Source organism: Agelaius phoeniceus, chromosome Z (genome assembly GCF_051311805.1).
Source record: "Agelaius phoeniceus isolate bAgePho1 chromosome Z, bAgePho1.hap1, whole genome shotgun sequence".
Lineage (NCBI taxonomy): Eukaryota > Metazoa > Chordata > Aves > Passeriformes > Icteridae > Agelaius > Agelaius phoeniceus.
In genome coordinates this window covers 17,119,554-17,142,419 of record NC_135303.1, presented here as the reverse complement: position 1 = coordinate 17,142,419, position 22,866 = coordinate 17,119,554, and the positions used below count along the sequence as shown (strand labels likewise).

At 38.9% G+C, this 22,866-nt stretch overlaps 1 protein-coding gene across 7 annotated transcripts in view; it reads left to right on the top strand.

Annotated features, from left to right (window-relative positions):
• Positions 1-7,683: 7,683 nt before the first annotated feature.
• FER (FER tyrosine kinase) overlaps positions 7,684-22,866 on the top strand; it is a 166,047-nt gene continuing 150,864 nt past the window's right edge. For 3 of the 7 annotated variants that reach the window (XR_013180157.1, XM_077172210.1, XM_077172215.1), the window contains exons 1-2: positions 7,685-7,823; positions 20,816-20,927. The gene's annotated coding sequence lies outside the window, so the exon portion shown is untranslated. Of the gene's footprint in view, positions 7,824-8,092; positions 8,501-18,782; positions 20,119-20,815; positions 20,928-22,866 lie in introns of those variants that run through there. The other 4 variants (XM_077172216.1, XM_077172212.1, XM_077172211.1 and 1 more) reach the window with 4 other exon arrangements.

The following is a 22,866-nucleotide window of genomic DNA, read 5'->3' as shown; positions in this document are numbered from 1 at the left end:
CTGACATCAGGATAACAATAATACTTTGGCTTTTCCCTTGAGGTTTATCTACATAGCATAGCCAAAATTATAAAATATTGGGCAACTTATACTCCACTGAGAAAAAAACTCCCAGGTATGAAAATGAGGAAGTGAGAAAAATATTTTAACAGGTTTTAATATTGGAATTACCCTTGGCACCAGAAAGGTAAAAATAACAGAAGAGTAATCCAATTTCACAAATCAAATCTGTGCAACTTTTTTGTCACATCTAGGGAGAGGTTTAGAGGAAGAGCTGCATCTCTTTGTACACTGGCTCTGGGAAACACCTCAATCACTTTCCTATAGAGATGTCAGGTCCCTTAATCAGCCATGGTGCTGTGGAGACAGATTTATATAAACTCTTCACCCTAAAAAAAAGCTTTGCCTTAAAGGAACAACATTTAAGAAGCATGTAATCTTATAAACTCTGTTTCATGACTGCCTTCTTGGGGATTTTAAGTTTAATAAAGTTTACCTTTATCTTCTGCTGCTGCTTATATTTTAGAAAGACTCCTTTTCTTTACTGTAGTAGATATAAACATTATCTATCCAGTATGATTAAATCATCAACCTGTTCTGCTGTCTCAAGGCAAAGACTGAGCTTCTAGGCCATGGATTAACAAGTTCTGTTTTAAGGTGTTTTTGTTTGCTTGCAGGATTTTATTTAGTTTTATCAATTTTCTTCACAATGTAATCCTACCAAAAGCTGTGTCAGCACAACCTAGGGTGGTAGCATATTGCAGCATGGGAGGAGGAATGTACATTGTTTGTGAGATGCAAGAATACTTTAAGGTGGAATTTGTCCTCAAGGTGGGTTTTCTTAATACACTGAAAATTGTTTTATACAAATGTATTCACAGTGAGGGCCACGATTTATTTAATCATATAAAGTAGCTTAGCATGTGCATTACAATTTTGTCTTCTCAGAGTAGAAAAATTTTTTTCCTATCCCAGGTTTGGACAGGAATGATGACACCAAAGAGGTAATTCAACCCTGTTGCTTCAGGAAAGGCACGCTTTAGTGGCAATAGTAGCCTGAAGAATTGGCACACTCATCCTCCTTCCCCGACTCCTCACTGCGTGGCTGAGTTGTGCAGGCCCAACACCTTCCTGGCTGTGGTGTTCAGCAGATAGGGAACACACTTTGTTTGAAAAATTGTAACAAGACTTATATAATGAAATCATGTACATTTTAAAGTGATAATATTTTTTTAAAGCCCGGTCATCTCCTTTATATCTTTTGCAGAACAGGTGCATAAACTTCTGGCGCACTTCTGGGAGCAGAAGTGAGGAAAATGCTGAAGACTGAGGAGAGAAATACCTCTAAGGTGGAGGGCGGCAGAGGAATCAATGCTGACTTCAGGTATTGTATCCAAAGATTTAAAATCATGAACTGCAGTCTGAAATTAAATACCAACAGAAAGCTCAGTGGGCTTTTACCTGGGTACATTCACACACAGCTGGCCTGCTTTCTTGCAGCTGGAAAATGAGTTTGCTTTAACACCATTGAAATCTTTTAAGGTGGTTTCTGTATCATCTGAATTTTAAACATTTACCCTGTTTTCCAGTCTAAGTAAATAAGTAGCAAGATGTAAATACCATGATTTTCAAGGAGAGAAGGAGAGACATTTAGGCGAGGAATTATTATTCCTTTAGCTTAAGAGTTAAGAGTAATAATGAGCTCTGGTTTTGTTGGTTTGTTAGTTTGAGATTTTTGGTTTGTTTTGTTTTTTTTTTTTTTTTGGTTTGTTTGGTTGGGTGGTTTTTTTTTGTTTTTTTTTTTTTTTAATTAGACAGGAGCATAGTAACATAGATTAGCAATGCTGCTCCACAGACCTAGAGGTAGAAAAATTAAATCAGTGTGTCAGTCTGTAATGACACCTGATGCACAGGATAAAACTTGGATAAAATTTTATCCCAGGATAAAATTGGGCTTGTCATATCAGTAATGGGGGATCATTGTAATGACATTGCATAAACTCTGTAATTATTTTTTAATTTATGCTCAGGAACTTATCTATAGGTCTCCTCCCTCATCACAAATTGATACAGGATGTTCTTTAAACACCCTGTTTGATTTCTGTGTGTGTTCCAGTATTTGAGCAGTGTATCTGTGACCATCTATTAGGCTGAAGCTTATGACTCCAACTAATGGTAACAGAAGTAAATTTATCAGGACTTTAAACAGTTTTAGGAAATCAGGTGTTTGAATGTAAAATCAGAAATTTGAATGCAAAATCAGAAATTTGAATGTGTGTCTTTAGCTTTGGATTATGACTGGATACTCCAATACTGCACACTTGTTCTTTGTACTCAGGCATTAGCAAGAATCAGTAACAGCTTTTAAGAAAAAAAACATTGAATTCCCTCACACCAGTGGGAATCTTTCCTTTTGTCTTCTGAGTTTTAATTCATTATAAAATTAAACTGAACTTGGTGGTTCCTTTGACTTCTCTGAGAAGTTCTCTGGCAGATTACAGTCTACAGACAAGAAAAACAAATTGTGTATGTGCACATTGAGCCTGCTTATTTGTATATGTATATACACATATATGTACATATATGTAAATAATTATGGAAATAAATAAAAGTAAATGTTTTACTTTTACTTCTACTTATGGTACTTCTGTTAATTCCACCATCATTTATTTAGCCACCTTAGAAAAGAAAATAGTCAAATTAATGGGAATTGGGATGGAAAAGCATTGGCAAGTATTAGGATTTAACAATATGTATCTGCACTATAGCTTAGAGCTGGGAAAATCCTGTCAGGTTATTCTAAGGAAACCTCCAGGCCCCTTAAACACAAATTGTGTAGTTTTAAATAGCACAGCATAGATTTGAAAAGGGTCTGAAGGCAGCACTAGTCAGATCGTGGTGTTGCCATAGCAACAGACATTGAAATTCAAAATATGGAGTACAAAATGGGAGTGGGAGAAAAAAAAAGGGTAGAGAGGAGAAAAATAGCAAGTAATAATGAAAATCTCTAAAAAGAATATGAAAATAAGACTTCTATAATCAATGATAGAATAGCTATAATATCCTTACTCTACTTACTATTGTTTGCATTTTTTCACCTTTTCTACACAAAAATTTGAAGATGCTTTGTAAATATTAACAATCTACACCTTCTAACATCCTACAAGGAAAGTATTGATGTTGTCATTTACAGATAGAAATACTGAGGCAGGGAGTGCTTTGCATAAGTAGAATACCTATGGCAGAAGTAAAAAGAGCGTTCAGCTGTTTGCTTAGCTCCATATTCACATGCTTTTTGTTTCATTGCTTTAACATGCCTCAGTTTTATGATGATATTATCTGGATACGCAATAGAAGAACCAGAATAATTTTTGTAAGAGCAGCAGCAACATTATTCTCTTTCTGACACAAAAGCTCTGATCTTCAATACACATTTGGTATAGTTATTTAAAGGTTTCTTGGTATTTCCTTACAATGATAGTGACAGAAAATAAGAAAAGAATGAGTAAAATGGTAAAATGCAATTTTTTTCAAAGACGTTCAATAGTTCAGAAAAAGACACTCATTCATGCCTAACTCATCAAGGTACTGCAGCAAATCTAATCCAACAGGAAGGAATTAATATGCCTTGGTTGGGGATCAGGGAAACATACTGCAGGTTAAAAGCCTGAGCTCACGTTTTTGTTAGGTTTTCTTTGAAAATTTATTATTTTATCTTTCACAGAAATCTCTTAAAAGTCTTTACTTCTGAGTGTATATCTGTATTAATCTTTCTGTATTGCTGACTTGTATATAATAGAATTCTTTAGTATATCCAGGAGCTTTATTTAATCTTGAATTTTGCAATGACTCCCATTTTACTTCAGCACTATGACGGAGTGATAATGAGGAACTTTCCATCTCTCCATTTCCTACATTTATATTTCCCTTCCAGGCATGTAATTTAGCTTACAGTCATTATTCTTGAAGGAATATAATGCTACAGTATGTCTCCTAAGAATAACTTTGAGGTTTTTCAACATCAGTATCAGCAGAATAGAACAACTGATAACTTGCATGTCACATCCAGGAATTTTAGGCAATGAGCCATAAACAAAAAAACTACATAAAAGGTAGAAAAGAAGCATTGAAAACTATGAAAATATGCTGACTGAATTACAGACTTGCAGTGTACCAGAGGAGTTGCAGTAAACAGAAGAACAAAGGGAAGAGAATTCTTGAAACGTATAGCTTATCTGAATAGGACAAGAGTTTTACTATTTAAGAAGCAAAACTGTGGTATTTCTAGGATCACAAGGGTGTGTGGATAGACCTATGACAGACTGACAATTCTCTAGCAGTTGGAAAGCCAGAAGAAACTGAAGCATGAACTTACAGAAAATGAGTAATGTGAAAGGTAAAGAATGACCCAGGATAGTGAACTCATTTCTTCAGGTATTTTTACCAGACAGCTGCTATAATTTTAGGTGGTTGGGCCATGAAGTAATCTGCCTGGTAGCTGTTGAGGAGTTGCACCATGGAACCCAGCATGTGTCCAGGTTCTGCTGAGTTTTTTGGGAGGCAGTTTTGGAGTAAGGTCTGAAATAATGCTTCAATGCCAAAATCATCCAAACCAGCAGGTTTTAAGTACTGATGCTGATCACCTCTGGTCTAGCATGAAGATATAATGAGTAGGAATTAACATTAGGAGCCTGCTGAGGGCAGAATGGAAAGTTTCAACAAGGTTTATGAGGGAAACCTTCCTGCTGCATCATGATGTTCAAAAAGGTTCTAGCTTTCTAATGTTCTCCTCAGAGGGGAAACCAGGTGTGGCTGGATCCATACCCAGTCCCAGACTTGGTCAAGAGTTTATGTCCAAAGATTTTTATAGGCATAATTGAACCTTAGTACAGCTTTATCCTGCAGAGTTAAGGATTGCAAGACAATATAGAAGAATTATTCATTTTAATTGATGATAAAAATGCTTGGACTAAGGGATCTTAATCAGATTTTGTTACTACACAGTGAACATAGTTATAACTACTAGTATAATGCACAATTTATTAAATACTGAAGGAATAGTATTAAAGCCAGCAAAACAATTACTAAGCAGAGATTGATGTTACCACACCAACAACAGAGGGCAAATTCCTTTTGTTCAGCCTTGAGGAGTAGCCTTGAGGGGCATCCCCATTCAGGGGTGGAATATCCACAGTCGCTCTAAGAAGTGGTGTGTTAGAATTCCATGCAATTAAAAAGAGGGGCTGGGCTTTTGTGGTACAAGGTGGTTCACAGTCAGATGTCTCTGGGCCTGCAGCATCACCTCAGCAGCTTCAGGTTATCAGCACTATGACTTGATGCTGCCTCTAGCAGCAACTTCACCTGGCATATCCTCACCAGTGCCATTTCATGTCAGGAAATGTTCTTCACATCCTCAGAATATTTCACTTTGGGACTGATCAATCAGGCTGATTCTTCAACACCAAACACAGTAGGATGCCCCTTCCCCACCCACTACTAATAATTTTTTCAAATAGTGTCAAGTTTGAGCTGTTTTACCCCCACTTAGGCAGAGCATCCTGCTATAGGAGCAAAGGGGAGAGGCTGGAAGAATGTACAGCCAGAATGTGTTGAGGCAAGAACATATCCATTTCCCTGATCCTTTTCATCTCTTCTGGATACTTGCAGGAAGCAGCCTCTCCAATTTTGTACTTAGGCAGTGGGCCCTGGGTCAGGCTTGGGAGGAAAAGGGCAAAGCAAATATGTACTGGGCTGAGTGAGGGAATGTGTGCAGAACTGGAACACTGGGATAGGGAGGATCCTTTTACAAATAAACTTGCTAATTTGGATTTTAATTGCAAGTGGTGATAAACCTGGAAAGCTTTTTGTATTCAATTAATAACTGCACTTTCTATATAAAATTAACAACTTGATTTTCAAAATATTTTGCATATGTCTACACTACACTGCAGTGACTATAGTACAGGAACATCTCTTTTTCATCTTTATTTTAAATATATATGAAGGCTTCAGGGGAAAAAAGTCAACCCTGTTACATAAAAAAGCACACAGAATCCTCTCTTCCTCAAAAATCAAGTAGATTCTTCAATAAAGTTTAAAAATTTCTAATCAGAAAACTAATGAGGAAAGTTTTCTACCCTTGTACCATTGCCTACCAGTTTTCATAAAGCTGAAGGGTCTCAAGGCCAGGTAACTACTGAACTGTAGACAAAAATCATGCAACATCTTCTGCAGGCACATGAGACTGATAAGATACCTGCCCAATAAAATAGTCTGTGTTTGAATATAGCTGAATGAAGACTGGCTCATGCTGTTTGCACCAGCATTTGTCATAAAACACTCTAACCGATGACTTTTTACAGCAAATTCAGTATTAGCATATAAGATATTTATCCCAGATCTAACACAGTTGGAAATCTACAAATGTAAATTACATCTTAAACTCCCATTTTCTACAACTAAATAGCTTTTTTTTCGTTCAGTACCATGCAAATTTGTTTATTATTGCATATAGGTCTCAATTTGCCTCAAGGCGCATAAAGACGATGTACAAAGGGATGTAATTTTTTCTTATTTGATAAACAGGTAAATAAAGGAAAATATTTTTATAAGCTGTTTGGGAAGAAAATGTGTGAATGGCTTAAACAGAGGTAGAGAACTGCACACACCAAAGTTTCATTAGTGCTTTTTAAACACTTGGGTCTAAAAAGAAGCCATGAACTGGAATATGAGCACTCTGTGCACATCTCTGTTTTTAGGGTCCTGAATACCAATCACTACCAACCTCTCAGAAGAAAAAAAAAAAAAAAGATACTTCTCTCTAAATTTAATCAAAACTGTTAAGGGGTCTTCAGTATCTCTGAAATAGATCATGCAATCAGATTTTGTTATTGCTACTTCATTAAATTGTCTTTTTTTTTCATTTGCTTTCAGATTAATCTATTATAAAAGACAATATAAAGCTTTAATATTAATGGGTTTTCCTGAAACCTATGAAGGGGATTTTTTTTCCTCCCTCTTTTTTTGTTTTTCTTTTTCTCCTCCCCTCTTTTTCTTTCTTTTCTTTTTTGCCCTTCATTTTTCCTTCTAGTTTTTCTTTCCCCCTTTTTTCTTTTATTCCCTTCTTTTTCCTGCCACTTTTTTACCTTTCTTTTTCCTGCCATCTCTCCTCTTCCTTTTGCCTTCTTTTTTTCTTCCATTACCTATCCTTCTTTTCTATTTTGTTTTTTCTTCCCCCTTTTCTTTTTCCCTTTCTTCCCCCTTCCTCCTTCTTAAATTTTGCCCTTTTATTTCTCCCCCTTTTGTTTTTCCTTCCACACCCAATTTTCTTTTTCGCCGCCTTTCTTTTTCACTGCTCGCTGCCTCTCTCTGGCTGAGCTGCCGCAGCACCAGATCACCAAATCACTCCTTGTCCACCTGTCCGGCAGCCGCGGTGCCCAGGAGTCACTCTCAGCATCGCGCACCGCTGAGCCTCGCACGCCTCCCTCCCTGCCGGCGGCGCGGGCAGCAGGGACCTGCAGGGACCTGCGGGGACGCGGGGCTGTCCCCAGGGCTGTCCCCAGGGCTGTCCCCACGGTGGCGGCGCGGGGGCGCGCGGGGGAAGGGGGCGGGGAGTGTTGCCGGGAGACGGAGGCGCGCGGGAGGCGTTGGCGCAGGAGCGCGCCCCTCCCCCGCCCCCTCGCGCGCGCGTCAGCGGGAGGCGGACCGCGCCGCCATTGGCCGGCGGGGCGGCGGGCGGTGCCGCGCGCATAGGCCCGCGCAGGGTCACGCGGCGCGGGTGGGCCCGTGACGCGCGCGGCGGCGGAGGGGGCTCGGCTTGTCAGGTAGGGACGGTCCGCGCGCGCCGCCCGCGCTCCCGCCGGGGCCGCGCCCGCGCAGGGGTCCGGCCGCACTCGCCCCGCCGGCGCCGCCCCCGCCCCGTCCAGGGACCCCCGGGAGCGCCGGGAGCGCCGGGACCCCCAGCCGGCACGGGGACGCTGGCGGGCCCCGCGCCGGCTCTACCTGCGGGCGGGGTGGGGCGGGGCGGGGCGGGGCGGGCAGCGGCGCCGCTCGCGTTCCGCTGCGCCGGGGCGGCGGCGGCGGCCGCATCCGGTCGCGTCCCGGTGGCGTCCCGCGGGGAGGTGTCGGAGGCGCCGCTCGCCCGGCGGCGGCTCCACCCCGGCGGGGAAGGGGCAGCGCGGCGGGCGCGCGTCCCGCCCCCTCCCCGGGTTCGCCGCCGAGGTCCGGGCGGGGGGAGGCAGAGGGCGGGTTCGGCCCCGGTCCGGCGGTCCCGGGCGTGTCTGTTCCCCTCCCGTGCTCCGGCCGGGCTGGAAGTGCTGGGAGTACGGGAGGACGCGCCGGCCACCGCCAGGAGCTACGATGTGTGGCCATCCCTGCTTTCCAATAAATGCAACAGCCCCGGGGAGGCGGTTTGGGGGTTTGAGTTCTCTTGCTCCTTGGTGTTCTGTACAACACAGCGGCCTCCTGCGAGAACTTGTGCCTTAGTGCTGGAGCCTGCACGGTGAGGCCTTGTCAGTGTCGCTGCCCTGGCGCTCTTCGTGTGCATTCTAATGCGTTGTGTGTTTGAGATTTTGGGATTTGCACGTGTACTGAATACTTATATTTGGTGTTCGAGTGGATTACACAGAAGGGCATTAAACATCCCTTTTGATGTTGGAGTATGTTTCTCTTTGGACTTCACATGAGCATACACACCCCTAAAATGACACGTCTGTGTGAGCACCAGGGGTTTTGTAAGACCTTTAAAACAAGCCAGGTCATTTTCTCTTTGCAGGAGGGCATCACTGCTTTTCATGTAGGTGAAATAACTTTTCCCTGCTTTGCAACAGACCTGCTCAAAGTGGCTTTGGTGGTCTGCTCTGTTGTATTGCAGATTCCTTCAACAAGTTGCAGTGTGAAAAAAGATGGGTGATGTGTGAAACTGGACCAAAAAAAACTATTGGGTATTAAAATAAGTTAATTTTACTTGTTTACAATACCTAACAAGGAGATTACTTCAACAGTTTATTTTATGTAAGTGGTAGTCTTTGAGAATCTCAGGGAGGTGGGACATTCACACATCATCTGCTCACAGTCAAAGCAAATTGCACATGATGGACACATTGTAAGTTGAGTCAGAGTAATGATTATTGTTGGTGAGACCGATGTATGTTCCCTCATCTTATAAATTCCTTGTAACGTGTTGACAAATATTGTCAGTACAGTTAGAACTTTAAAATACACATGTGTGGAATGTTAACCCTAGTAAACTTGGGCTTTGGAGATACTTCTTTGAGAGAGAAGATTAGGTCTCCTATGTAGGTCTCAATGTCACTTACCAGCTGAGCAAAAGCTCAGTTATCCATCAGATTTCCTGATTTTCTACAACTGTAACTTCATGTCACAGCTGAGTCCTTTGTCCTTTGTAAGTTGGTATTTGGATTGCCAGTGTATAAAGTGATCATGTAGAAATAATTCTGATACTTGAAAGCAAGACGGGCTAGCGAAGGCAATGAACAGAGTATAGAGAATAGAAATTTTCAGTTCCTCTGGAGCTGTTTGATAGAGCTTAAAGATTAACTAGCAAAAAAGTTAAAAGAATGTATCAGTGTGAGCACAGGATGTCGGGCCAATTTCGATATCAGAGAACTTTAGTGATGTGAAGGTGAGATGGGCCTTTGTTAAGAGAGGGGGAGTGACATTTGCTTCACTAGATTAGAGGTATTTAACTAAAATCATAAAAGGGAAGAAAGGTTTGGCTACAGGAGGTGCACTGCAGTTAGGTAACATGGGATGCATTTCCATACATAAAATGCTCAGAGTTCAGTGTCATTCTTCCTGCACTGGAGAGCAGAGGTGCTTTGGTGGTACGAGAATGGGGCAGGCATCTGGTGGCCTGTTCTTTGTCCGTGGGAAATCCCCTCTCCCTTCCTGGTCTCACCTCCGACTTGCCGCCTGTCCTCGGTGTTCCCTCAGCTGGGAGCAGCAGGGCGAAGGAAGATATGTTTGCCATGTCAGGCTGAAGGCGGAGAGAGAGCTGGCAGCAAGTCCAGAATTGCTCCATAGAAGGAGATGGGCTAGGAGCATGAGGTCATCACTTTGCAAGGAGGAGTTTTTTTTTTTTACAGTGTGTGGGAAGTAGCTCTAGGAAAAGAGACTTTTTTGCTGGCAGGGAGAAGAAACAGCAGTAAGGGAAGAAAGACTAAATGCATTCCAGTAGGAAGTAAACTGCATATATGCTCCTATTCTAAGATAAAACTGTCCACTTAGTTTTGCCCTAATTATATTGGTGCTGTACTTGCCTTGTGAAAATGGATTTCAAAAACCTAGTGGAGAGCTTTATTCTACGGTAGAGATAGTCTTGAAAATGTTGAGTATTCACCATTTTATTAGGGAGTTAAAGGATTTAAAATTTGGAGCATGAAAATATGCAGAAAGTCTATGCTGTTTATAATTTGTGTCAGGTAAATGTAACATTTCTTTACAAAGGTTTATTTTTGAAACTTTTTTGCAGTAGTGAATCAGTGAAATTCATAGCTTTGTTTCCAGGTTTGAGAGAAGATAGTCATCTCTTATTTTAAGAGTGTATGGTCTCATACAGTACATAGGAAGTTTTGGTAAGAATTCTTAAAAACCAGCAAGAGTCCTTCTAAAATGGCGTTTATTTTTGTGTTTGGGATTATAATTTTTTTCTTGTGGGACAGCTTCACTGGATGGAAGGCTTTGATTGCTGTCAGCTTGTAGCATGAAATCATATTTGTGACCATTATGGTAATTCTTCTCTATTTTCTCTTTCAAGTTTAAGTGCAGAGTTCAGTTCAGTGTAAGGAGTCTGAAATAATAGGGAATTTTTAAATTCCTGTGTGTTTCCCTGATGATATTAAAAATAAATTCACAATAATTTAGGGCTTAATGCTGTTTTTAATCTGAGTGAGTGAACTGTACCTCATGACACCATTCTGCTTTGGATTTCAGATTTCTGTTTGCTCTATAGTAACCAGCTTCCCTTACATTGCTGCTTTCTACACTTGAGAGAAAATGCTAGGTGCTTTAACCACATATAATTTCAAACTTTCTTCTTCATATCTGGGTTTCTTACTAACCTGCTTACAATACTCAGATGTGTGCCTTAGCAGGTTGTAGAGACGACCCGCTGTACTCATAACTTTACTGCAGTTCAGTGTCTGATTTCTGTCCCCATGTATGAGTTTCACAGAATTACTAATCTTTGGAGCATACTAGTTGGCTCTTTAGAACGTCGTTGATGTTGTGGGCTTGCACCTTGAGCAAAAAGGGTATTTTGTTAGGATTTCTGATCTGGCTGCTCTTATTTGCTGCTGAGGGCACAGTTACTGCTTGGACCAGATAATTCCTTCAGGTTGTTGACAGGGTGAACGTGGAGTAACAGCACCAATTGCATACTGAGAGAGCTTTCTGCCATGTAGCTCTCTATTACGACAAACACATACTGTCAGCTGTTGAGGGGGAAATAGAACAATCATGTATATTGTTAATCTGTTCTTTAGGTATGCTGTACAATGCTGCCTGCGAAATACTGTAGTTCACTTGGAACCCTCTCTTAGTATGAGCTAGTAAGAAAATACTTAATGAATAAGTTCTTAATGGTTCTCATGTATTTGGCATTTTTCAATACATGACATTCAAGTCTTGGTCTGAAGACAGGTAGGCGTCTTGCAATTGTCATTATTTAATCTAAAGAGTCTCACAACTTTTTTTTTTCATACTGTGATTCTGTAAGTGATTTATTTCAACATGAGGAGCTGAGACATTTAGAAATTACGCTTAAGCGTAAAACTAAATTACCATAATTAAGACTTAATGAAAAACTAGTTATCTTGTAAGTAGTGGCAACCTGTGAAAAGTCTGTGAATTGTTGCATATTACATAAGCACTCTTTGCCAGAAGCAGAAGTTAAATCCAGAGCAGTGTTAAAGTTCATTAATCATGAGCCATTTGTTCCTTGAAATTGCCTGTTTAGTAAATGGGAGACACACAATTATAGCAATGAGCCTGATAAGAGTCGTGAAGATGAGCTCCTCTGACAGAGTGCTGAATCATACTCAGAGCACTCCATCCTCTCTAATAAATGGGTTGGGCATTTCTGGAGAAAAGCTCTATGAAAGTAATTACACAATCACATAGTGCATATTCCAAAGAGGGTGGAATTTGGGTTTGCATCCTCATTTTGCGAGTTTCTTAATTTCGTACTTGGTTTGTCAGCTTTGTTGCTTTTTGTCAGTTCTGTTTATGCCTAACTTTTTGCTTTAGAAAATTTGGAAAATCTTACTCCATACATTGACAGCATATTGTAGCTTACATTGTCTGTCATCACATTTGTAATGTTTGCTGTTTGAACTGAGAGTGGCAGTTATAAGTTGTTTTCTTTCTTGTAATAGAGAGCTGGAAAGGACGTAGATTTAATGGTTATTTAATAAGACAGGAATTATCTTGTTGAATATTTGGTGCTTTAATACTCAGGCAAATAACCTATTAATAATGGCTGAGCTGGTGGGCGTTGTTAGCTGCTACACTTGTAAATCACAAAATTCACCTTTGGTAAATGTATAAACAAGTAGGAGTAGTATCATAGGATAAATCCTGATTTTTGAATACATAAAGCTTGTTTTATCTGCTGTTACATTGTATAAATTTGTTAAATTATGATCACTGCAGTGTATTACTATTGTGTCTGCTCAAGTACAGCTTTCTAGAATTATGCTAAAGCTTCCTTTCTATATTTCATGTGTCTTTCAGATGGCATCTGACTTCCTAGTTGTGGCTTCTGCTTTCAAATGTTCATGAGTGTAAAATAATAAGCCGCAGCATTTGTTCTCTAAGTTTCAGGAAGTACAGATAAGGATTAGAGTCAGGCAAAGTGGTTTAAGTTCAAAAAATGTGACAGCTTAAGCATTGTAAAAATGCGAGAATTGCAATGTTAAGAAAAATCATACAACTTTACAGCAGCTTTTTACTGGTTAAAAAATAGAAAACATGGAATCAGAAAAACACATCCTGGTTTATTTTAGGTATATTTGTTGTATGTCAATGCTGTGAATGCTGTGTTACCTCCCAGCTTTTCTGAAATTTCCATGATATGGTTGATAAACTGAAGTTCATCAGAAAAAAAAAAAAAAAGGCCAAATACAGAAAAAATGGTGTCAGTTGAAGTGTGCATCTGAAAAAGCAAACAGTTCTAAAGGGTCTGTAACAAAGATAGAGGAAAGCTATTTAATACCAGTTCTGCCTTTTGGATTAGGTGAATGTTGAAATTGGAACATAAAATCTCTCATCAGTGAATGTGTTAAGTAAATTTGAAGCTACTATTTTAATAAATTTAATTGGCATCCAGAGAATCTAATTTATCTGAATGATTTTTTTTTAATGAGAGAAGGTAATTATATGTCATTCTTACTGAAGTCAAAATCTCAGTTTGAGTCAGTTGGTCAGTTGTTGTGTTCTAGCTTCTAGCTCTCCGTTTCTGGAGCCAGGTGGTATCCTCTGAAAGGAAGCCGACTGATGAGAGTTTACTCCAGGCCCTGCTTCAGATACAATGTGGGCACTCATTGCAGGAGATTTGTGCCCTTTGCAGAACAGTCTTCAGGAGGTATCCTGTCCTTGTATGCCTTGTGTCTCAAGGCCTCATGTTTCTGGGAAGCGTGCAGTGCATACCCTGTGCAAAAAATCAGTCCCGTGGGCTGTGACACAGTGATTTCTTGTGCTCTGGTATTTCATCACCAGTCACCCCATCCAGGCTTGGGGAGCCTGAGTGGGGATGTAGGGGTTAGCAGCGTGGGTGTGGTCAGTCTGGTTTTGGTGGGGGCGGAGATGCCATTTCCAAAGCTCTGATTGAGCAGATGGTTGTCAACATTTGGCAATTACAATAGTGTGGCTTGTGTGTCTCTACAGAATTTTTCTCAGATTAAGCTGGGATTTCAGGTTTAGAGATGCAGTCAAATTCCCTTTGGGTATCTCAGAGTACAGTAAGACAAGAATTCTGAGGGAGCTAAATAACCCTTGTCTACAGTACAACAATATTGTCGTCTCTAACTTGTTTCTGAATGATACTATGTTATGAAGAATATTGTCCTTTTAACTGAAATATTGGCTGCCTGGTATAATCTCTGGAAAGAACACTTTTGGGTAGCAGAAGGAAAGGCTGGACATGAAATAATAACCTAGTGCAATAAAGATCAGATAGGCTGAATCCTATGTAGTCAAATAAATTTCCACGTGAAGAATCCAATCATGCTTGTGCACTTCAGGATCACTTGTCCAGACATCTGGAAGATTAAGCCTCTACCACTTTTACCTGTTTGTAATAGCATCCATTAATTAAAGCTCATACATTTTCAAATGAGAGTAATATTGTTCAGAAGGAGTGTTCTTTATAGCAAGGATAGCTGATGATACCCAAACAGAACTGACTGGAACTAAGAAAAGAGTAGGTAGGTTTTACATTTTGGTATATATTTCTAGAATGTATGTAATAAAATTTGTTACACACTTAAAGCATGTAAGAAGGTTCAACAAATGCATCTTTCAGTCATTTGCATTTCTGCTGAGAGTAACTGTATCCCATTTAACACAGAGAGTTATTACAATATGGAGATGGGAAGGAACAGTCAGTTCAGGAACCGCCAACAAAGGCTTGAGACAACACCTTTCACTGAACCACAGGACAGGTTGTGTCTCCTGCAGTGCAACAGCCTGGAATATCAGTAGTTAGGAAGAGACAGAACCATCTCATAGACCTATGGTCCTCATGGCTAGTATTTTCTGTACAAAATACTGTGTAATCAAACTACATTAAATGTGGTCCAATGATGCTGAGGAAATAAGTGACCCCGAGAAGACTGAATGAACAGTGAGTTAACTAAGTAGAAGGTTTAATGAACCAGAAGGATGTAATTAGTTTAATGAAGGAGGAAAGAGGAAGACACATCCTGATTGCTCTTTCAGTTTCTTTCCAAAGAACAATAAATACTTGGAACTAGATTATGTTTCTCCTGAGGAGACCACATTGTCATTTATTACAGACTAATGGCAGATGTCTTACCTAATTGTTTTGTCTGAAGTGAGACATTCTGGCTGATATTGGGCCATAGTAAGAAATTAAATGTCTCTAGACTTTATAAAGTACTTCACATCCTGAGGATTTATCTTTTTCTATGGCTTTTTCTTAAATCTTGAGAGCTAAGACAGTGCTACTGGGAGAAGCTTCTGGTAGTACTCTGGATTTCTAAGTTGAAATGTGCAGTGGCAGCAGCCAGTGAATTTTGGGACCTGAAGTCTTCAGGAGAAGTCTTAGGTATAGCTTTGTGATGATGAGAGACCCCCAGTAGGAGTATTCTTCAGTCCTGTTGCACTTACATAGGCAGCTGTGCTTACATAGGCAGCCTTGGGACTCAGGATTTGCATGTGGGTTTTATGTGTGTGTTACTTCTGACTTGCTATGTATTCATCTCGAGACTGATGGATATCAAGATGTGAAATGCTACTTTCAGAGGTTTGGGGTATTTTTTCAAATACAGGAGACTGCTTCCTACCTTCAGACTAAAGAACTTGGGAGCTAATTGAAATCTAAATATCGAAGAGAAATCAGCAAAGGTATAAGCTAACATGCTTAGAATAACTCTTCAGTTGAGATGGTTACTACAGGTACTTTTTAATTTCAGTGTTGAGTTTTTCTAGAAATTGTTTCTACCTTCACTACTTGTCTAAGACAAGAAATCCCTTGAAAATGCAATAGTTTAATTTTCTTTAGCTTCTCTTTTTTTTTGCTCAGCTTTAATACACTGTATAATACACACTTTAAGTAAGCTTGAGTCACTGATGTATTTTCTATTCTGTTTTCAAATTGTGGCCAATTTTTGGACATTTTAACATTGTATTTCTTTATAACATTGTATTTCTTTGTAATTCTGGAGCAGTCTTCTCTTTAGCTGGTAGAATTGGTTAACTGGGCTGGAGATGCACAGTACCTGCCCTGTGATAGTCACTTCTAGCAGCCTTATCCTGCTCAATCCATTTTTCTTTTAGGATCTAGTGTGGTGATACATGTTGCAATACTGCAGAGTTGAGAGGTCAGTAAAAATTTGTAAGTCAGGAACTCTCTATTGAAGCCATGCTTTTCTCTGCCTTTCCTTGAGTCCTGGAGCTGAATTTAGGGAAAGTGTAATTCTTGGAAAAATAGAGGAAGGAAAACTTTTTCTTTCCTGTAAATGCATGAAAGGTAATGGGAAACTAGGTGTGTTTAGCTTTGAAAGCAAAAGAAGGGTGTGTGGCTGATCTTGTCACTTTTTCAGAGTCAACAAGACAAGAGAAGAGTCTTGAAGCATTAGTGACAGGATGTGACTTCTGTCAGCTGGACTAGCTCTTTTCTTCTTAACCTGTATCTGCCTTCACTTCTTGTTTGTCTGTCTGATGAGATTCAGTCTTGCTATTTAGCTGTGACTGTAAGGTAGAAACTTCTGCTGGGTGGAAATAAAGCTGGTTAAGTAACTGCACCTAAGAAGCACTTACTGCATGGTTTGCTACCAGATGTCAGCTCTACCCTTTGCCCATTCTTTCACAAAAGGCCTGAGATGATAAAGAACATGCTGAGCAAGTTACCAGGCCATGGGAAGTAGCAAACAGCTGAAGATGGGGAGGAGAATGAGATTGCTGTTTCGAATAGTCTTGGAAAATGGGAGATGTCATCTGGAACAAAGCAGGGGTCAGTGAGTATGAAAGCTCACTGGCTGTCTGTAGGCTGGACAGAATGGATGTATGGTGGTGGAAGATGAAGTTATGTGGAAAAAGAACATGAATTTTTGGATAATCAACAAATAAGGATATGTTATCAAGTTGTTAGAAGGAGGGTAAGCACATGGGCAAGGAGCTTGAAAATAATTTGAACTAATTTCTTGTTCTTGTCAGAGCTGGTTGGTCCTACAGTTGATCCTACTGTTTCAGCTTCTGACTTCTTATGTGAGATGGAGACCAGTTGCAGGGTGTTTAGAGGACAGCAGTGGTTTAGAAAGTGGTCTAAAAGGAAAGATTGAAAAAAATTAGAATTGTGTCTTGTGATTCTCGGTAGAGAATCTGGGGGCTGTCTTTTTGGGCTTCTATCTGTTTAGCTTTTTTTTTTTTTTGGACTGCTGCTAAGTGTAAATCCTATTCTTTGATGACACCCACTGGTTCTTACTTGCATTTATTTTTAATAACATCACAGCTGCAGGAACTGCTAAGAAAAAATGTGGTCTTCCTACAGGTGCAGGAATGGGAGACTGAGAGTGCACTGTTTGAGGATGTTAGTGCATGACCAAGTAAAATGCCTGTAGCTCGGTACTTGCTACTATCAGATAAGAAGGGGCTGTTGGTGTAAATATAGAGTAATAGTTCCTGTTCTCCTTTTACAGTTTAGAGACATATTGAGTTGGCACTCTTGCTGTTCTACAGATCTGTTTTTTAAAATGAATTTTTATAATAAATTTGTACTTCTTTGTTTCATGGTCTCAGAAATGTCTTTAGGCATTGAAATTATCTAATTTAATTATTTTCTGGGCAAAATAGAAGGACATAAGAGCAACTTTTTAAAAATTTCATTTGATGTTCTCAAGTTCTGGAAAACACTTCAGGCATTTGACATAGCAGATCACTTTGTGCTAGAATGATTTTTCTTTTGGTGTACTTTGATCTTACCTGTCATTCTTACCTTTTTTGTGAGCTGAAAATTCTCTTTGTGGGTAAGCTGCTCCATGCTATGATCAATATTGTCTATATATTTTTTTGTGCTTTAAGTTTTTCTTTAGCTAGAAGAACTTGAACATACAGGCATACCACTAATGTATCAGCAGCATAAAGCTATGTTATGGTTTCCATTCCCTTCATTAAAAATAGTTTAATATTCTGGATGGTTTCTAACCTGACTGCTTGAAAGCACTGAACAAATGTTTTTGAAGCTGTGTGTTTAGAGACTACTACAGTTTTTTCTGGTGCCGTTATTAAATAACTCCTACCAGTGTATTATGTTGCATTTATTGACATGTGACTTCATCTGCTGTTTTCTGTGCTTGCTGCTCAGTGTTCTGAGGTTTTGCAACTTTTGTAATGATGGGTTGGTTTTGATGAATCACAATAATTTTGTATAAAGCACAGATGCTTCTGTTATGATGTATAGGCAGGTAACCATTCTGAAGAGCAGTCCAAATCCTGGCACAGATTATGGAGAGGCTTCTGAGCTCTTTCCCCTGTCAGGCTTTGTCTCTTAATCTTACCCTGCAAGGTCTTCAGTTCTCTAGTAGCTTCCTATCAGAGACATCAGCAGAAACTTCCTACTTCCAACACCTTTTCCTACAGGATCCTTGATGTCTTCGTAGAACTCTTCAAGTTGTGAAACATGATTTTGCTCTGTAAAAGCTGCATTTTTCTTTTTTTCTTTTGAATTATTCTAGTCTACAGATTCTTAGGCAAGGTTTTAACCACTTTGTGCAGTATCAGAGTCAGACTGTGTTGTGCTTCTGATTGCCTTGTCCCATCTGAAGAAAATTTGATTTATTTTCCTCTCTTGATACTTCTTTGCTTGGCTCATTTAAGCCTAAGTTTTTGCAGAATTAATATTTTGGAAATTTCAATGCTTTGGCTCAATAGTGTTGGACTGGTGAATTCCTACTGTTAATTTCATATTTTTAATTGCCTCCCGGATGCTTCATTTTTAGAGAACGCCTTATATATCCTAAATCTGAAGAGGATCCGATTTGGGGATTGGCCTTAACTGTCTTGTTAGTAATTTCAGAAAACAACAGATCATCTAAGTTTTCTGTTCTTGCTTTATCTTCTTATAAATTTGTCTTTTATACCTTCATTAGCTAGTGAATTACTGCATTGAGGTAGCAAGTTGTTTGTAACTATCAGATTCTGCTATGTTTGAGCTCAGAAATAACAGTGGAAATTTTGTGAGATTTTATTGCGTTCTGGCAGATGGCTGTGCAATTCACTGGAAAGCTTTTATTATGCTTCCATGTACTAGCTAGTCTGTGCCTGTCAATTAGACCTGTATTGGACTTGCATTACCAGCTTTAAGTTTTACTAATGACCTGTGTACAGATGAAAAAATGCACATAGGTAAAAAGTTAATAGTAACAGGAATTCTAAAGAAAAGTTGGGTTTGCATTTGGTTTTCTTATTGACAAACAAAATTCTGCACTCCAAAATACATGATAGCTCAGTTCTTTAAAAAGAGAAATAAAGGTGTGTTGTTGTTTGTGTTCAGGGAGCAGAAGATAGAACTTTTTTGTGTTGAAGTGGCTCCAATCTGTTGTTTCATTTGATAAATGGAGTTTTTTTATGGGCTTCATTTTACCACATGCAGTTCTTAACATCTGCATGAAACTTCAATGTGCCCAGGTGCTGGTGGTGATGTTTGTTCCACTTTCATGAGTCCCATTTGAATGGGGATTAGGATTTATGTTCCTGTCCAGTGACAGTCTGGTGTTTCTTCCATCCAGTTTGTGTTTATGTTAGTAAGATGAGCCAAATTTACTCTAATGTTTTGCTCTTGCTTGTACTTTTTTGCTAGTGGAGACTTACCTTTGGGTTTTGCAAATTTGGAACAAATTATTTTATATCTGTTTCTTAGAAATGTGATGAATTTTATAATGCTTGTAACCTCCTGTGGTTTTTTTTTTCTCCTTTCGTATCTACTTGCATAGCTGCTGTTCCTTTACAGTGCCTGAATCTTAGCATCACTTAGTCTTTTCTATTTTTGGTCATGGAGAATAGAAGTTTTGTATTTATATTAGGCAGTTCTTTGTTTCTCAAACGTCACTAAGTAACCAGAAGGGAATACTAAATAATGCCTGCTTGAGTGTGAACTAAGACTGTCCCTTCGCAAGGTTTTATGAATGTGTCATGAGCAGTGCTTTGTTTTAAATAATGGAGGTTTTGAAAATAGTTTTGCTTTCTTCACCCCTACACACTTGTCTTTCTTTCAGTTTTGCTTTATATGTTTTTTCCTATGAGGGCATTGCTAAACTGTTAGGGAATGTCTCATTTGAAGTTGGACATTGTGGTGTGAGATTGTGAGTGAGTGCTTATCATGGGTCCACACATGGAGATTATACAGTATACCTTACACTTGTAAGTTGCATGCAAAGCTTGTTCTTTACCATTCTTTAAACCCAATATATTTTTTCCTTAATATAAACCCTCAAAACCCTTCTGTGTCACTTTGCTTCATCTAAATTGTGGTCCAGATTTACAATTTGAAGTTCTGGTCCTGCTAGTCATCCTAACTTCCTGACCTCCTACTTTTCTAGATGTTAGAGTAGTTAGAGCCAGATAGAAATTTATGTGTCTTGAGTGGTTTCTTTCTCTTGCTGCCACTTGTTTTCTTCCACTCTTATGAAATTACCACTACTAACTTGGTCTTTCATATAACAAACTTGGGCCTTCTGTGCTTTCATTTTCCTTAATAGGTTTCTGTTTTCGTTTTGCCAAGGGCAAGATTCATAAATAAATAAAATTGTCTAATTTTTCAGCTACAGTACACTTGTTAAAAAATTCCAAGAACTTAAAGAAAAATCTTCTCTTACATGTGTAGAGAAAAAACTATTTCTTCACTCAAAATTATGTGTATTAAGTTATAACATACTACTGCTAGCAGTCATTTGAGAAATCTGCTCTTTTCTTTTAGTTGAACTGTCTGTTTTTTTAAAAAAAAAGCTGGCCTCTGGTAATCTGAAAATGCAGGGCAATTTACCTAAGTTTGAGTTTTGCAATGTATTTGAAAACGGTGAGATAGTTAAAAGAAGTTTGATATGTTTTTCTTTCACAGAGTCCCCAGAAAAGAAAAAAAAAAGTGTATTTCAGTAGGTGAAAATCAGAGGAAGTAGCTGCTGACATAGGAAAACTGTACTAAAGGACATTTCTGAAGGAAAACTTTTAAGGTATGTGGGCTAAGTTATGCTTTGCAGAAGAGCTTTCCTGAAAATTAGGCGCCTGCTTTGCTTTGAATGGACCAGTATTTCAAATCAGCTTTGAAATAATCAGGCAAACTTTTATTACCCCTTCAGATGTTTACTGTTGACAAAAGCTCTGCAGAAGGGTTAGTTTTACTTGTTTATGTTGTATGCATCATATCTATGCATACAAAGATGATCTTATGAATATGAGATTAGTGTAAACAAAGGGTAGATAATGCACATATTTTGTGTTTCATGGTCTTGTGCATTCCAGGAACGGATCCTACACTAACAGAAATGTCAGTTGTTTGACTGTCTAATTTTTGTTTAAGGTGTGAATGGAACACTAAGAATGATTTATTTCATTATTTTAATGGAATATAACTATTGTAAGCCTCACATTGAGAAATTGAGAAGGACTGTCTAACAAATTGATAATCTATTGTAAAAACGCTTTTAGTTCAGTATAGAAGCCTTGATTTTAAGGATTTGTCTCCTGAATCCAAATCCTCTTTCTTTTCTGATTTTGAAATATTTTTAATGTTTGTAGAAAGTGTTTGCAGAATAAAAGACATGCTGTATTCTCTATGATTTGGAGCCCATGCAGATTTAGGAATAATCTAAATTCATGGTCAGCATATGAAGAGTGGGAGAATCCAGATCTGTCATGTGCTTTCCTATTCTGAATTTAGCTGGGGGCCAGGTGTGCTTTCTGGGTCTGTGGTTTTTTAGTTGCCTGCCTTGTCGCTGGTACTGTGAAACCACAAGTTCCAGCTGATGCGTGTAGATCCATCATTATTTTAAGTTTATAAAGTCACAACCTAGGATATAAGTGATGGCAATATGTAGCGGAAGACACCAGTTGTTACAAGTGAAAGTGTTGCATTGTATCTGCTCTGTTCTTCCTTGGTCATTTGATTTCAGGCAGTGTCAGACACAGGACCTTTGGTCTGACACAGCATGGCCACTTTCATGTGTCACAGACAGACTGCAATCTTTAAATTAAACGCACATCAGTTATGGAAACTACTTTCTTCAGAGTTGCTGCTGGAATCCAGCAGCATGACTAACTGGAATACTGGTTTTGTTTCCTGAGGGGAGTGTTAGAATATTGAAGGATTATGTGACTAGCAACTTCCTTGAAGTTTCTCACTGTTTGGCTGAAAAAATTTAACACTGATTTGTTTGGAATCTGACTGCACCACTGTGTTGATGGTTGAGAGAAATTTTAAATTGTCTTTGGTAACTCTGCTTAAATTTAGAACAGTTTAAGATCTGGTTGTTCATTCACGCTATATTATTAAATGTACATTCAATGTGTACTTCCTGTGAATGATTAGTTCATTGTTTTGAGCGTAACACTGTAAAGAAAGTAAGTCCTACTTTCTTGGAATTGATTGTGAGAAGCATTTTACTATAAAGTGTAACAAATATTTTTTGACTAATTTACAGGTACAGTAATTTTTTTAGCCATCTGTATCTATGTCTGTAATAGGATATTATATATCTTCTAAGATATTATATATATATATCTTATATATATCTCTTATATTTCAAAATATAAAAAAATAGCTGAAGCTCATTTGTCTTATTTGGTGGTACTGGTATTTTATTGCTTTTACAAGACTTGGCACAATTCTGTTTGAAACTTCACTGGCATGTCAAATTGTGCAAGCTTTGTTCACACATTGGAAAAAGAGGTAAACCTCATGGATATCTGCCAGAAGCAGAAGAAATCTCTTCACAGTAAGAGAAAAGCAATTCTCGAAGGTCTTTATTTCTGTATGAATTTAGCATATCATGTTTGTTAGTATCACTTCTCTGTCTAGCTTGTTTTAAAACCGCATGCCATCTCTGGTTTTTCCGTTAAGATAAAATACTCTCCCATGTTTTTTTGAGAATTTTTTTCCCCCAGAATAGCTCT